We start from the raw sequence: 13019 nt of genomic DNA, 5'->3' as shown, positions 1-13019 counted from the left end.
GCTCATGAGTGGCGTCAGCAGGATGTGTGCGCAGGTTGCGAGATCAAAAAGTGTCCACAGCATTAACCATCGCTAATTAAGAATCACTGATTAGTCAGTAATTGAAAAAAAAAACGTAAAAACAACATAACTAGGAAAAAAACAAGAAAAAACTCGGAAAGAGAAATTAATGAAAATAAAAACAAAAACGACAACCAAAAGGAAACAGGGAAGGGCTTTGGCATTTTCGCTGTTGAGCAGACTTAAGCGCAATCCTTTAATTATTCTTCCCCACGTTCCCCATCTCTTCCCTCTGCGCTTCTAAATGCCCGGAGCCAGTAGTGCCCTTCCGTCACCGTGAACTTGAGTTGATTGAATTAAGGCATACAAAGCCGTAATTACGTTCTCCCTGACACCTGTGTGTACCCGCACACAAAGGTGAGAGGGCGGCCAAGCGCGTTACCATCGCCAGAGCAATACGGGCGAGTGCTGCAGCGCGTCAGACAGCGAAAGCAGCGAGTGGGGCTGAGCGAACTGTCGATCGCAAAAAGCAGAAGTGGCCTTGCACGCCAGGATATACAGCACCAATGGCTGCGATGGAAGGCTGCGAAAGGAGCAAGGAGAGCGTGCGAGATGCACACCACAAAGAACAGAAATGCGCCGAGACAGGGGCACATTCGACACCTACAGGCCGTGGTCATCTCATCTATGGCGTCTGACGCCCTTTCAAGTACCGCCAATCATTGACAAGTGACGCTACTTTCTTTCGGCATAAGCGTGTGGTATTTCCGGTTCCGATTTCAGGCTGCCACCGGAAGTCGTCTCTTTTGTCAGAGTGGCTCTTGAGGCGAGTTGGTATGACATGACAAAACTTTTAGCGTGTGCAAATGAGGAGGAGCACTTAGTATAGAGCACCTGTTATCTTCTTCAGGTTCGTCCTGGTTTGCAAGCGCTAAAAGTTTGTCTATTTTGTATCCGCCAGTATCCGTGCCTTGGCGCTGCGTACTTCAACGCGGATAACACATCGCGGGCTAGTTGGTTCATCACAAAAGGCAGAACAGCGTAAGCTACACTGGCACAAGAAAGTAGACGAGTCACACACAGCGCAGCTTTCTTGTCTATTAGTTTCTTGTCCCTGTGTAGCTTGCTCTGTTCTGCCTTGTGATGAACCAACTAGCCCGCGATGTGTTATTCAAGGTCATTTCTAGTACCTCGGGAATCCCTTCCGCTGCCTGTTATGACCCGCACCGCCTGGTACCACTCATCACAGCAGTTTCATGCAGGGCACGGTCGCTCAGCTTCTGAATCAGCAACCAGGTGATGCCACCTGATATCCTTTCATTGCTGCGGGGTTCAAAAAAAAAAACAGCGCTGTGTGTGTCTCGTCTTCTTTCTCGTCCCTGTGTAGCTTGCGCTGTTCTTCCTTGTCTACACGCGGATACAACTTAACGCAGCGGCTTTTCTCCCTCAAAGGACCTCCTTCCAGCTAGTGGTGCTGGCCGCTTCTCATGACCCTGCTAGCATGACAATGCAGGGCAGGGAATGGTAGATGAAAGGAGATAACCCCTTCCCTCTAAGACTCCTCTCTCCATTGCGGCGCCATTCCCTCGGTAGGTGGTAGACGAGAACCGCAGCTATGCAACGCCGCTGCAGTCGCACTCGACCCGAGAAAACAAAATTACTGCGGTTCTGTTGTATACCGGAAGCTTGAAAGCTATATGAGCAGGAAAAGCCGTGCGGGAGTGGAAGCCTGACGGTACTTAACCTGGCCGACAGAAAACGCTGAGGAGGGCTCTAGTCTGCAGAACTGTGTGGCTACCACGACATTTGAAGCGTCCTATTTACGGGAAGGCTTTTTCTGAATGCAATTGATGATGTCGCCTACTTTCGACAAAGAGAGAGACTGCACTTGTTTAGAACCAGAGTTCCGCTGCCGTAATTGTGTGACGGTTCGTTACTGTCAGCAGTATTAGTGTGAAAGCACTAATACATGCGTACGTGTGATTCTGTGGTGCCGTCACCTAGCAACTCCATTTACAGGGGTAAGCTTGGGTACTGACTCGGGTGAGGTCAGGTAGTTACTCGGGCAAGCTCGGATAGTGACTCGGCAAGTTCTGGGGAGTGTCGCGCCAGCTCGTTGATCGGGAAGACCAACATTGGTCGCATATCCCTGCCGGTGGCTGTGATAGAAACCGCCGGTGCAGTGGCGCATCGTTTAACCGCTGCGCCACTGCGCTGGTAGTGGTATGAGGGCTCGCCGCCACCTGTGATTGTTAACTATAGAGATTGACCAGGTCTGCATAAATGGGCATCAATGCATGAAAGATATCACGTCATACCCTTAAAACGGATCTTGAGTGCTCCCGCCAATTGATGAATGAATACCCGCTAGCACACGTTTGCTCGGTTAAACCGGTTAATGTTTTGTTGCCTATTTCCAATGGCGATGACACTACCTACCGGAAGTTAAGCTCTTAGCAGGGCTACATGTTCGACAATTACCAGTGAATCGAAAAGTCGCTCCAGCGAAACGGCCAAGATTAACTCAGGTATTTCTCACGTCGAAATGCGTCCCAGATAGAGTAGTCTAGCTTTCCCTACAAAATGAATGGAATGCGTGAAGGGCACATGACTTGCACATTTGTGGAGTTCTTATAGCTACGAAGGCAAGAGCATGAATCAAAGCACTCGAGAATGGCTAACTGGAAGTGGGCGCACGCTGCTCCTGCAGGAAAGTTGCAAGAGCCAGTCAGGATGACGCCACCTCCAGCAAACTCCGACGACGACGAACAGCTCCTAACTCATGTGCAACGTCCACCGGTGCGCAATGAACCATTTCGGTTTGCTGCCATTAAAAATATGAATGTGAAAAGGAGCAAAAGCGAGGCGGACAAAAGAGACTAGGACAGCTGAATCCTATGGAAAGCGGACCACCACTGCAGCGAAAAAATTCCTTGGGGAGCAGCACTTAACAAAATCATGGGCAAAGTCAGCAACGCAATATACAGGTGAAAATTTCACCACATAACACCTGTGTTAATCACATTTGAGTGTTTTATATAATTCGTATCGTTCGACATAATCCGGAAAACCTTGCCACCCTGAAATTAAGTGCCGACAAAGGCTTATATTCTGGAGGTTTGCCGGTCGAGAGTTGTAAGCACGTGTGAAGCAGTACCTACAACAATTCAAATACGTATACAAGGATTATACTCACGTACTCAGCAGACGGCCGGCCGCAAATACCTATGAAATAATATCGACGGAAAAAGGGACGACAAACGGGAAAACCCAGGTCCCAAGGGCTGTCGCAGTGGGAGCGGGACAAGCGGTGCGAAAGAGGTGTAGGGTGCACTGGAGAGGTTCGCAACGTTAAAGGGGTGGAGACACCAAATTTGTCGTTCGCGAGTTCTTAGTTTCAAACGTTTCTTATGGCTCCAGGAAGCATGATACACACCCAAAGATTCATATATTCACAGTGAATAATTTATTATAGCATTTTTAGGTGAACGATTTTCGGTTTCGGTTTCGGAACGCCGAGTTGTACAGTGACGTCACAGAGGGGGAAGATCAACTGCTTCGCTTGGTCACGTGGGCCCACAAATGTTGTGACGCACCTACTGCTGCATCGTCTGCTTTCCCACACATGTGCTGACCAGCGCATGAAAACAAACTACTGCACGTCTAGTCCCAGCAGCTCGGATTCTGACAGATCTGATTCCAATGAGTGAGGACATCGACTTTTTTTTTTGTTCGCACGCTAATATCGCCTTCGCGGATTCGCGTGAGGATGCGAAACACTTTGCAAAATGCCAGTAAGCATCGCTGCGCCGCTCTACCGAAGCTGCGCCCACAACCGGTGTCACACTTCGCTGCCGTGCAGCAGTACCTGAGCGCTGCTTGGGATGGTGTACAAATATCACAATAAAAGACGAGATCGCCTTGTTATCAGAACTGCCAGCTATACTCGAGCAGCGACAAAGCATGTCTGCTTATGTTGGGAGCTTTCGGCAACGGCACCGCTCGCGGGCGCTCCGGGCGACGAGCTCTGCTGCTGCCTGGCTGCCGTGGTCGTCGCTAGGCCTATAGCCTGTTTAGCAAGCGGCCGGCGCTTCGGAAGTCGTCTGCGCTATAATAAAAGGCCTACTTTTCACAAATAGCTGTAGTGTTAACAGAATCATCTCCCAATAAAATAGTAGTATGGTCAATCTCCTCGACGCCTTCGGCAGCGGAGCTAGCGGGCGCCAGGCGAGCCGGACCCCAACGTCGCGCCAGCGGCAGCTGCTAGGCGCGGTTGTGAGAAAATTGCTCATATCACAGTTGTTACCTCTACCAGCAGCTCAGTATTGGTCAGCGATCCTCAAAAATGACACTTTTTTCACATTTCTTGTCCCATGGTTTATTATTTACGTCAAGAACACTCTTTAGCTCGCTTTTATGACGTCGGCAGACGGTATCCAGGCTGACCTACCGGCCGGCAGACTCGGCGTACTTCACATCCGCACAAGAAAATACAAAACAGCCATGCTACCAGAAAGGATGCTTTCTAGATTCGAGATACGACAGCATGACTGTGCTAAAAGTGTATCTTTCGGCAGCGACACTGCCTGCGGCAACGCCGGCCGACGACCTGCGCGCTGGTCCCAGACTGCCCTAGTCGTCGCTATGCCTAGCTGCTTTCGCATATCGACTCCGCAGCTGAGGGCGCTTCGGGACTGGCCAGCGCTCAGAAACGTGCTCCGCTCGGCACCCCTTTACTGTGAACTCGTCCCATAATAAAAGATATGTTCGATTTCCACGACGTCTTCAGCAACAGAGCTAGCAGACGGCAGGCGATCCGCACCAGGTAACAGCAGCACAAAACCGGCTGATGAAATTTGCTTGCATCGCAGTCATCACTTCTACCAGGAACTCGGTATTTGCCAACGATCGTCAGAAACGATGCATTTTTGATATTCATATATCCCAGGGTTTGCTATGAACGTGAACAAACAATACTATCGCGTTCTTCAGATGCCGGCGTTCGGCACGAAGACTGGCGCAGACCGCCCGGCTCCAAGGAGTGCGCCCTATGTCATCATGACGCTGCCGCTTCCCGTCGTTGCCGCGAGCGGCCCGCCGTTGACATCTAGCAGGCCGGACGCAGGCAACGAGCTGCAATCGGACGTTGAGACGCTGTTTGCAACGGCGCGCCGCAAACCGAGCGAGTGGCGGTTAGCAGCAAACGCGGCTAGCTGGTGCGTCGACTGCGCAGTCTGCGCTCACGCGGCTGTGCCCCGCTCATCGTACGTCACTGTATTTTGGCGCTAGCGATGGGTCTATATTGTGAGAGTGAGCATTTAGGTAATCTTTGGAACCGAATTAAAATATTTTTTAAACGTTTGTTGCGTCCAACACCTGGCCTTGAGTGCCCTTGCATACATAGGAATCCCATAGCAGGCTTTTTATAGCTTCAAAAATTTGGTGTCTCCAGCCCTTTAAAGGGGCACCGCGATGATTTCTTCAGTACCCGTTATTATCATTAAATAGATTCATCATGCTTTCCAGAGACCAGAGCAAAAAGAATTATTGAAATCGGAGCATGCAAACGAAAGTTATTCCACTCTGAAAATTCGAAATGAAATGCTCAGACGAAAACGCATTTCACTCACCCATTTCACTCACCCATTTCACTCACCCAGTACCGAGATTGGGCGCTACCAATCAGAACCGCGCCTAGCGCACACGCAGCGGAAGCGTGCATGCAGTTGTTGCTTTGTCGGGGCTGTAGACAGCCGCGCATTTTGACGGCGTCTTCCCCCCGTGTACGCGACGCCGTTGTCAGGGCAGGGGGACTAACGACAAAGGAAGCTCCCCGAAGTTTCTTTTTTAGTCGGACTGGAAGGCAGTGGGCAGTAGCCCTCCTCCCCCCCAAACTCGACTCCCGTCTCCTGTCCGGCCTTTCTCTTCACAATTTCGGGCAAGGTGTGTCGACTGGCTTTTTTTTCGCTGCCGTCTTGGTACGGTCACGGCCGGTCCGACGCGCGCGCTTTCTGGTCTGAGCCAACGTTTTTTGAACAGCGCTGGCCGCCACGAAGGTTTGAAGCGGAATGGAAAGTGTCGCCCCTAGCTGAATTCTTGTTAGTTTTCGTTCGCTTTCCCTGCTTCTTTCCAGTTTTTTGTGGCATGCGAAAAGCTTTCAGTACCCAGACACATAATATTTTGGATCAATTTCGTAAATATAAAGGAACAATATGCAAACTGGACGCCCAACCAATGAGAAAGGCAGCGCCCTATCTGGATGCCACCTTATTTCCGCTGCCGCAAATGGCCGCCGCGTTGCGACACCATGGGCTCGAAACAAGCATTTCTAGCGAAGATTAAAATATCAAATATTCTTATTTCGGCGATCTCATTGCGCGTTCAGGACTCACAATATCCCTTACTGTGCATACAAATAATAAAGAACCCATGCATTATGTACGTCGCAGGGTACCTTTAAGCGAGCTGCAGAGGAGTCGGGGAATGTGGAAAGGGGGTCGCTGTTGTTCAGGTCGGGTAAGTCGCAGAGAGAGGAGAAAAAAAAAACGCGCTGCACGTCGCTAAAGCTACGTTTGGGGGGTCAAGAACCCCAGCTACGGCGATGCCATTGGAAAAGTTCGCGGAAAAACGCGTGTCCGTGGCAGTCCCGTGACTGGATACTTTGTACACGTGCGCACTGCAGCGCGCGGCTCCGCCATGAGGGCTATACGCGAAATTAGTACGATAGGATCTCAGAATATTACAACTTTACATGGACCTGAAAAAAAAGGATGTTTGAGAGGCTTTATGGTTTGGGTGCCTGCTAGCGTCGCAGGCTACTCCTTTTCACAACAGAAGAAAACGACAATAGCGACATAATTGTCAACTTTGTCAACACAATTGTCAACATAATTGTCAACTTTCTCAATTGTCAACATTGAATCCTTGCGAAACCGTGCTCTTCGTTTCATATTTTCAGACTACTCACCCTTCACAAGCGTTTCAGCATTAAAAAAACGTACGGACTGGAAGATTTGTCATATCGCCGTAAACTTGCTCGCTTAACCCTTTTCCATAAGCTTTATCACCACCCATCCCTTCGCAGGGGTTTGTTTCAGTCACCTGATGCTGTCTTTCCACGCCGTGATCAAAGTTAAACGCGTAAACTGTCATTCATCGTCTTATGCCAATTCATTCATTCCCCGTACTATCACTGAGTGGAATACTTTGCCATCAGTCATCGCCACAGAAACTGACAATAAAAAATTCCAAGAGCTTTTTCGCTGTGAGAGAAATGTGTAAAAGTTTGCTGTTTTTGTTAGTGTTCATTTTTTCTTTGTGTGATGCCTTATGTTTTAATTAACATTTTTTGTTACACTTATTTGTTAAAATGTATCGCGATTATTTATGATTGTAACCCCCCCCCCCCCATGTGTAATACCCTCTTCTGGAGGGCCTTTAGGGGTAACTTGAATGAATAAATAAATAAATAAATAAACTTGCAGAATAACGAGCGCCCTCTAAAATTCTCCAACACCGAACACCCTCCTTCGGAGACGGCTTTGTTCGGAAAGGGAGAGCGGAGATGCCCCTTTATCTGTGAGAGAGGGAAGTTGATGGAAGGACACAATAGAGCAGGGGCGCGAACGCGAGGAGCGGGTGGGGGCAGGCCCCCTTCACCTTTTCGAGGAAGGATAGTGGAGGGCGATGACTCATCCCCCCCCCCTCCCACCCCTTCAGTCAGCGAAGTCGTCCGTTTCCTTGTCTTTTGTGCTCGTCTTCGTTCGCGCTGTTCATTCAAGAAGCAGCGAAGCAGGTAGTGAAAACCCGGTCTATCTCTGCAAAGCTTGTTTTCCAACAAATAGGTCTCGAACCCAGATAACGCGCTCACATACTTCTAGCGAATGAAAACTCCGGTTGGTCGCACTTAGAGCCCCCCCCCCCCCCCTCCCCCTACTCATGACGTCGCTAGCGACAATACAGGGGCTTTAGTCGTACTCTACCTGCAGCAGAGCCTAGGCAGGGCTAGGGGTGCGAGGGGGGGGAGGAGGTAAAGGGAGGAAGTTGGAGCGGCGGTGTTGTTCAGCAGAACATTTTTATAAAGTTTCACATGAGGCACAGAAAAAAAGGCCTTTTGCCTGCCTAGCCTCTACTGCAGTGCCGCATAAGGTTGACAGCAATTGTAGTCTCGACGGCTACCTCGCAGCCACCTTGAAGTAAAGTGGTGACATTCCTGAGCTTACTCAGAAGGGGGGGGGGGGGGGGGTAGCGGAGTCTCCGTTCCCACAAAGGATGCGCGAGTGTCGCCTGGGAACGAGATGGTGGTGCAGCGGCCGACGATGATGACGCAAACTGAGGGCTGAGGAACGATGAAAAGCGCAAACTCTAATAAAGTTCCCAATGAAAGACCTCATAATAAAACAGCCCAAAAGACGATCACAGGAAAGTGCTTTGTGCGTTAATTATTCGCAAACAGGCATCCATATGCTGACCAAACGCGGAGATAATAGAATGTAAGCGATTTTGAACATACAAGATTACGCCAATAAACCATCTAAAAAGGCATAATCTACTCCACACAAATATACTCCACCTTGGGGGATTCCCCTAAACATTTGACCAAAAAGGCATAATTCTTTCGTTGAAGAATATAAAGTCGAGGAAAAAATCGAAATAGACCGAAAAAAGCGCGCTGATTATACAAAATAAAAACCAAAGTTGGGCGAATAAATGACACAGGAATTCTTTGAATATAAAAGTGGGTGCACCTCTATTCTGTCCTGCCTATTTTCATAATCGCATTTTGTTTAGTGTCAGAAACCAGTACATCCGCGTTTGCCGTATTTCATTTTCAATATTTCTGACAAAAATTTTGAATATTTGAAAATTGTAAGCTCCATTAATGGAAATCACTTTAAAGTAATAGCCCACTCTTCCGATCTGTAGCAAAATCTTCATTATAATGTTTCTCTGTCGTTTATGCAGACGCTTTTGACGATCGCAGAAACTAATAGCAACAAAAGCAGCGCCGCGGTGGCTCAGTGATTACGGCGCACGGCTACTGGCCTGAAAGACGCGATTTCGATCCCGGCCGCGGCGACCGAATTTCGATGGAGGCGAAATTCTAGAGGCCCGTGTACTGAGCGATGTCAATGCGCGTTAATGAACGTACCCCAGCTGGCCGAAATTTCCAAAGCCCTTCACTGCGGCGTCCCTCATACCCTGAGTTGCTTTGGGACGTTAAACCCCAATAAACCAAACCTAATAGCAACAAAAACGCAAGCTTTTCTACGGAAGATCGTTGTAGTGAAATCTTGCAATAGATGAAAAAAGTTGCGTTCATAAATTCTTTCCCGTTCCAAAATGCTTTTGTGCAGATCTGCTGGGCATGTGCGATATCGCTCGGAGAAAAGGTTTCGGGGGGGGGGGGGGGGGGGGGGGCGAACCAAGCTTGCCTGTCATATGCCACATGGTAGCGCAAAAAGTGACCTAGGTTGGTGTCACGAATTCCTGGTAACGTATTTCGTTCTCTTACGGGGAAAAACACTAGGCGACAAACAAAAACGAGGTAAAATGAACGGTGGCGAAATTTGGGGTGGCCGACGCCCACTTCATGCAGCACCACCGCTGTTCTTTGTTTCCTCTTTGCGTTCGTGTCAACCCCTACGCTCGCTTGGCCTTAAGAAAGCAGGACCCTGTTTCAAGCAAAAAGTCTGCGTTCGCTGCCGGCCACGCACTGCCCCATAAGAAGCACGTGTTGAGCAAACCGGCGGCATTGCAGTGTTAGCTAATGTCTGTTCTTTTTCTCTTGCCAAGAAAACAGGCTGAAGGATAATTAATAGATAACGTTAATTAACAAGTTAATTGGTTTCTTAAATTAACTTCTCACATTAACTTTTTCCCGAATTAACGATTCACTACACGTACAGGAACATAGAAAAAAGCCACTGTAGCGCTTACCGGTGAAGGACTGGATGGGTAGGAAGGTTGCCTTCGCCGTCTAGTTGCTCGCTTCGTTCGCTGACAGGAGAACGAAAACTTTCTCGCACAGGCACAAAATTGAAATGGCTGCGAACTGTGCAGGTTGGCCTCTTTATAGGGTCCCTTCAACCTCTCCCCTCCTTCCCTCCCCCCCCCTTCCCCCGTGTTTTGTAAGAAACCTCCTTTCTTCTTATTCCTCCTCCTCCCCTCCTCAACCCAAACTCCGGGAGCAAGTGCTGCATAGCGCTGCCCTGTCTTCTCGGAGACATGCAGACCAACCACATTCTTGGGCGTAGTTGTTTGGCTGAATAGATCAGAATTCGCCGCAGCTTAAAAAAAAAAAGTGAAGAAAAACCACCATTCAAGCTGCCTTCTGACATCTTGAAATCTTTAGATCCGGATATGCGTTCCCCGAAAGGTTAAGATAACCGCATTCACCATAAGCTCCCCTCTCTAGAACAACTGCGAAGGGGGTAAAAGCACACACCCCACATATTCAGCTCTCCACGACACGTTCCACCCGGTCAGTTGTCAGCGATGAATCAGCGAATGGAGATTCTATTATCGTCTCCAAGCGACAAGACCTCCGACTGTTAAGAGGGGGGGGGGGGGGGGGTTGTATCAAGGCAGCGATATAGTGGACAAAGTTCAATGCCAGAACTATTCCACATGTCTGTGGAGTGAAAAGAACGCGCACCCGAGGCTCTCGGGGCAAACTTCCTTACACCCCTTTCCCCTGATCTAGCTTCCGATCCCCGGCTGACTGGGGTGATTAGTCATGGAGGGGGACAATCCTTCCAACACTGACGGCCCTCTGAACTGCGCTCGAACCCTATGGGTCATTCCTACTGCTTCTCTCGTCCGCACGTTTCCGTTTGTGACTCCAGTGATTATCCCCTGCTACAGTGCGTGGCGATCATGCTAAACTTGCGTCCACACGACACTATCCGGTTAGTGCCGAGTTCTGTGCATCTCTGGCACTTGGTCTTTACAAAGACGATGCATAGCTGCATGAACTTTGGGGTACTTTTCATCGTGGGTATGTAAAGATAAAACACAATGCAGTGATAACTTCGCATATACTGCGCTGTGGTTCGTAACACAAGGTAATTTTGTATCTATTCTATTCATTGACATCGAATCATCTGCCTCTTTCGAGCCCTCGAAACAAAATGTAGTACATGAAGCCGGACAGCGGGAGACCACGTGCTATCTAAAGCGAGCCAGCTGTTATACTTCCAGTCAGATTTTTTTTCCTTTCCGGCCGTCTAAACTAAGACAGCAGCGCTGCGCATCTGCCATGACGGATATCGGTCTTCCGTTCGAAACGACCACTGATACAGAGTGTGCTGCATTAATCTTGTTAAGTCAGTCCCGCCAATCCACCACGTGTAATGAAAGTCTGCGAAAGCGTTTACGGCGGAACGCAAAAATAGAAAAACATTGTGTTTGTGTTGACGATGTTGTCAACTTTCTGAACGCCTGCCATAAGTACCGTCTCGGTGCAATGTCAATTGACATCAAAGATTTGTACTACTCCCTACCTCAAGATAAGATAAGGCATTGATGAACTTGGAGTGGTGGCCTTTCAAAATTCCGCGGGAATAACTGCTAGTGGGTTTTTAGAACTTTTATCTTTTTATCTTAATTCAACTTTTGCTAAATGGAAAGACAACCTTTATCTTCAAAAAGAGGGCATATGTATTGGCTCATGTATAGCTCCTATTCTTAGTGACTTACTACGAGCTAAATACGACCGGCTTCTGCAAGGCCATTTTGAGGGATCTAGTGTTTTTAAAGTTTTCAGATTCGGAGACGAATTTTTACTGGTTTTAGACATCAGCTCTGGATTTTACGAGCGTGATGTTTATAACACACTCATCATTTTTCGTGAGTGTCTTAATCCACTAACCTTGACTCACGAACTTTCAGAAGGTGGATCGATTCGGTTTTTAGACTTAAATATTACAGTTTCTGACAAACATGTGTGCTGGGCGTATGCGCCCCGTTCCAAGAAGCCACTACTGCAAGTTCACTCGGCGCATTCCAAACTAGTGAAAAGAGCCGTAGTCGCCTCGTGTTTTAAGAATGCCCTTGAGAAATCCTGTGAGCACCTACTCGACATCAGTTTTGCCCAGCAAGCATCTAGATTAGCTGCCGCAGGCTACCCGATCCATATGCTGGTTTCTGTTGCGGAAGACCTGCTCAGGCACGAACTTATCAACGAAAAAAACCGACAACCTGATATCTCGAACAAGCCGAAAAAGACAGTTGTCATTCCTTACATTCACACCCTATCTCACAATCTAAAGAAGATAGCAGAATGTTCTGATGTACGAGTAGCCTTCTCCACTCCGTGTAAACTGTCAATGCTTAGTCGCGTCAGTAATCCCGGTACTGAGCCAATTCTTGCTTGCAAGACAAGACATAAAAATAAGTTCGTTGACTCGGCAAAAAGACATGTTCAGAATCCTCTTCAGTGCACCTTTAAAGAAATGTAGGAGGACCGTCGCTTCCGCTCTCCCCTTTTGTGTTCAGAGCAGAGATGCGAACGCGAGAACCAAGTGCAGACAGGTACTGGTGGAGGGAATTAGGCAGCATGGGGCCTTCCGCCAACTGCCACCAATTCAGGTTCACGCAAATTAAGGGGCATTCTCCTTGCCGGAAAAGAATACAACGGTGGGAGTATAACCAATCTCCCTCGCCTTTTGTGCACAGAGCAGGATGTGTGAAAACGAAAGAAGTCTCCGAACGAGGGTCTTTGGTTCCAAAATAACTTAATCCTCTGAGTCAGAATTCCTTAAATTTTCAAGTTGTGATTTATGAAAGCAAAGAAAGCAAGCAAAACAACAAAAAGGTGCCGCCACAGCTAACCAAACGTAGCGCTCTTGGAACACATTTTTTTTTTAAACATTCAGATTTGCAAGGAGCCCATAGCCCCTCTGCGCACAATGCAAGGCGTGGGCCACTTTACCCCCCCCCCCCCCCCCCCCCTGCAGGTTGGTGTGCTTCGCTAAAGGGAACAACTTTTTTTTTTTGGCGATGCTGGAGAAGATAGG

Source organism: Amblyomma mixtum, chromosome 4 (genome assembly GCF_055824585.1).
Source record: "Amblyomma mixtum isolate Tamu chromosome 4, ASM5582458v1, whole genome shotgun sequence".
NCBI classification, from domain to species: Eukaryota; Metazoa; Arthropoda; class Arachnida; order Ixodida; family Ixodidae; genus Amblyomma; species Amblyomma mixtum.
Note: the sequence above shows the minus strand (reverse complement) of the source record.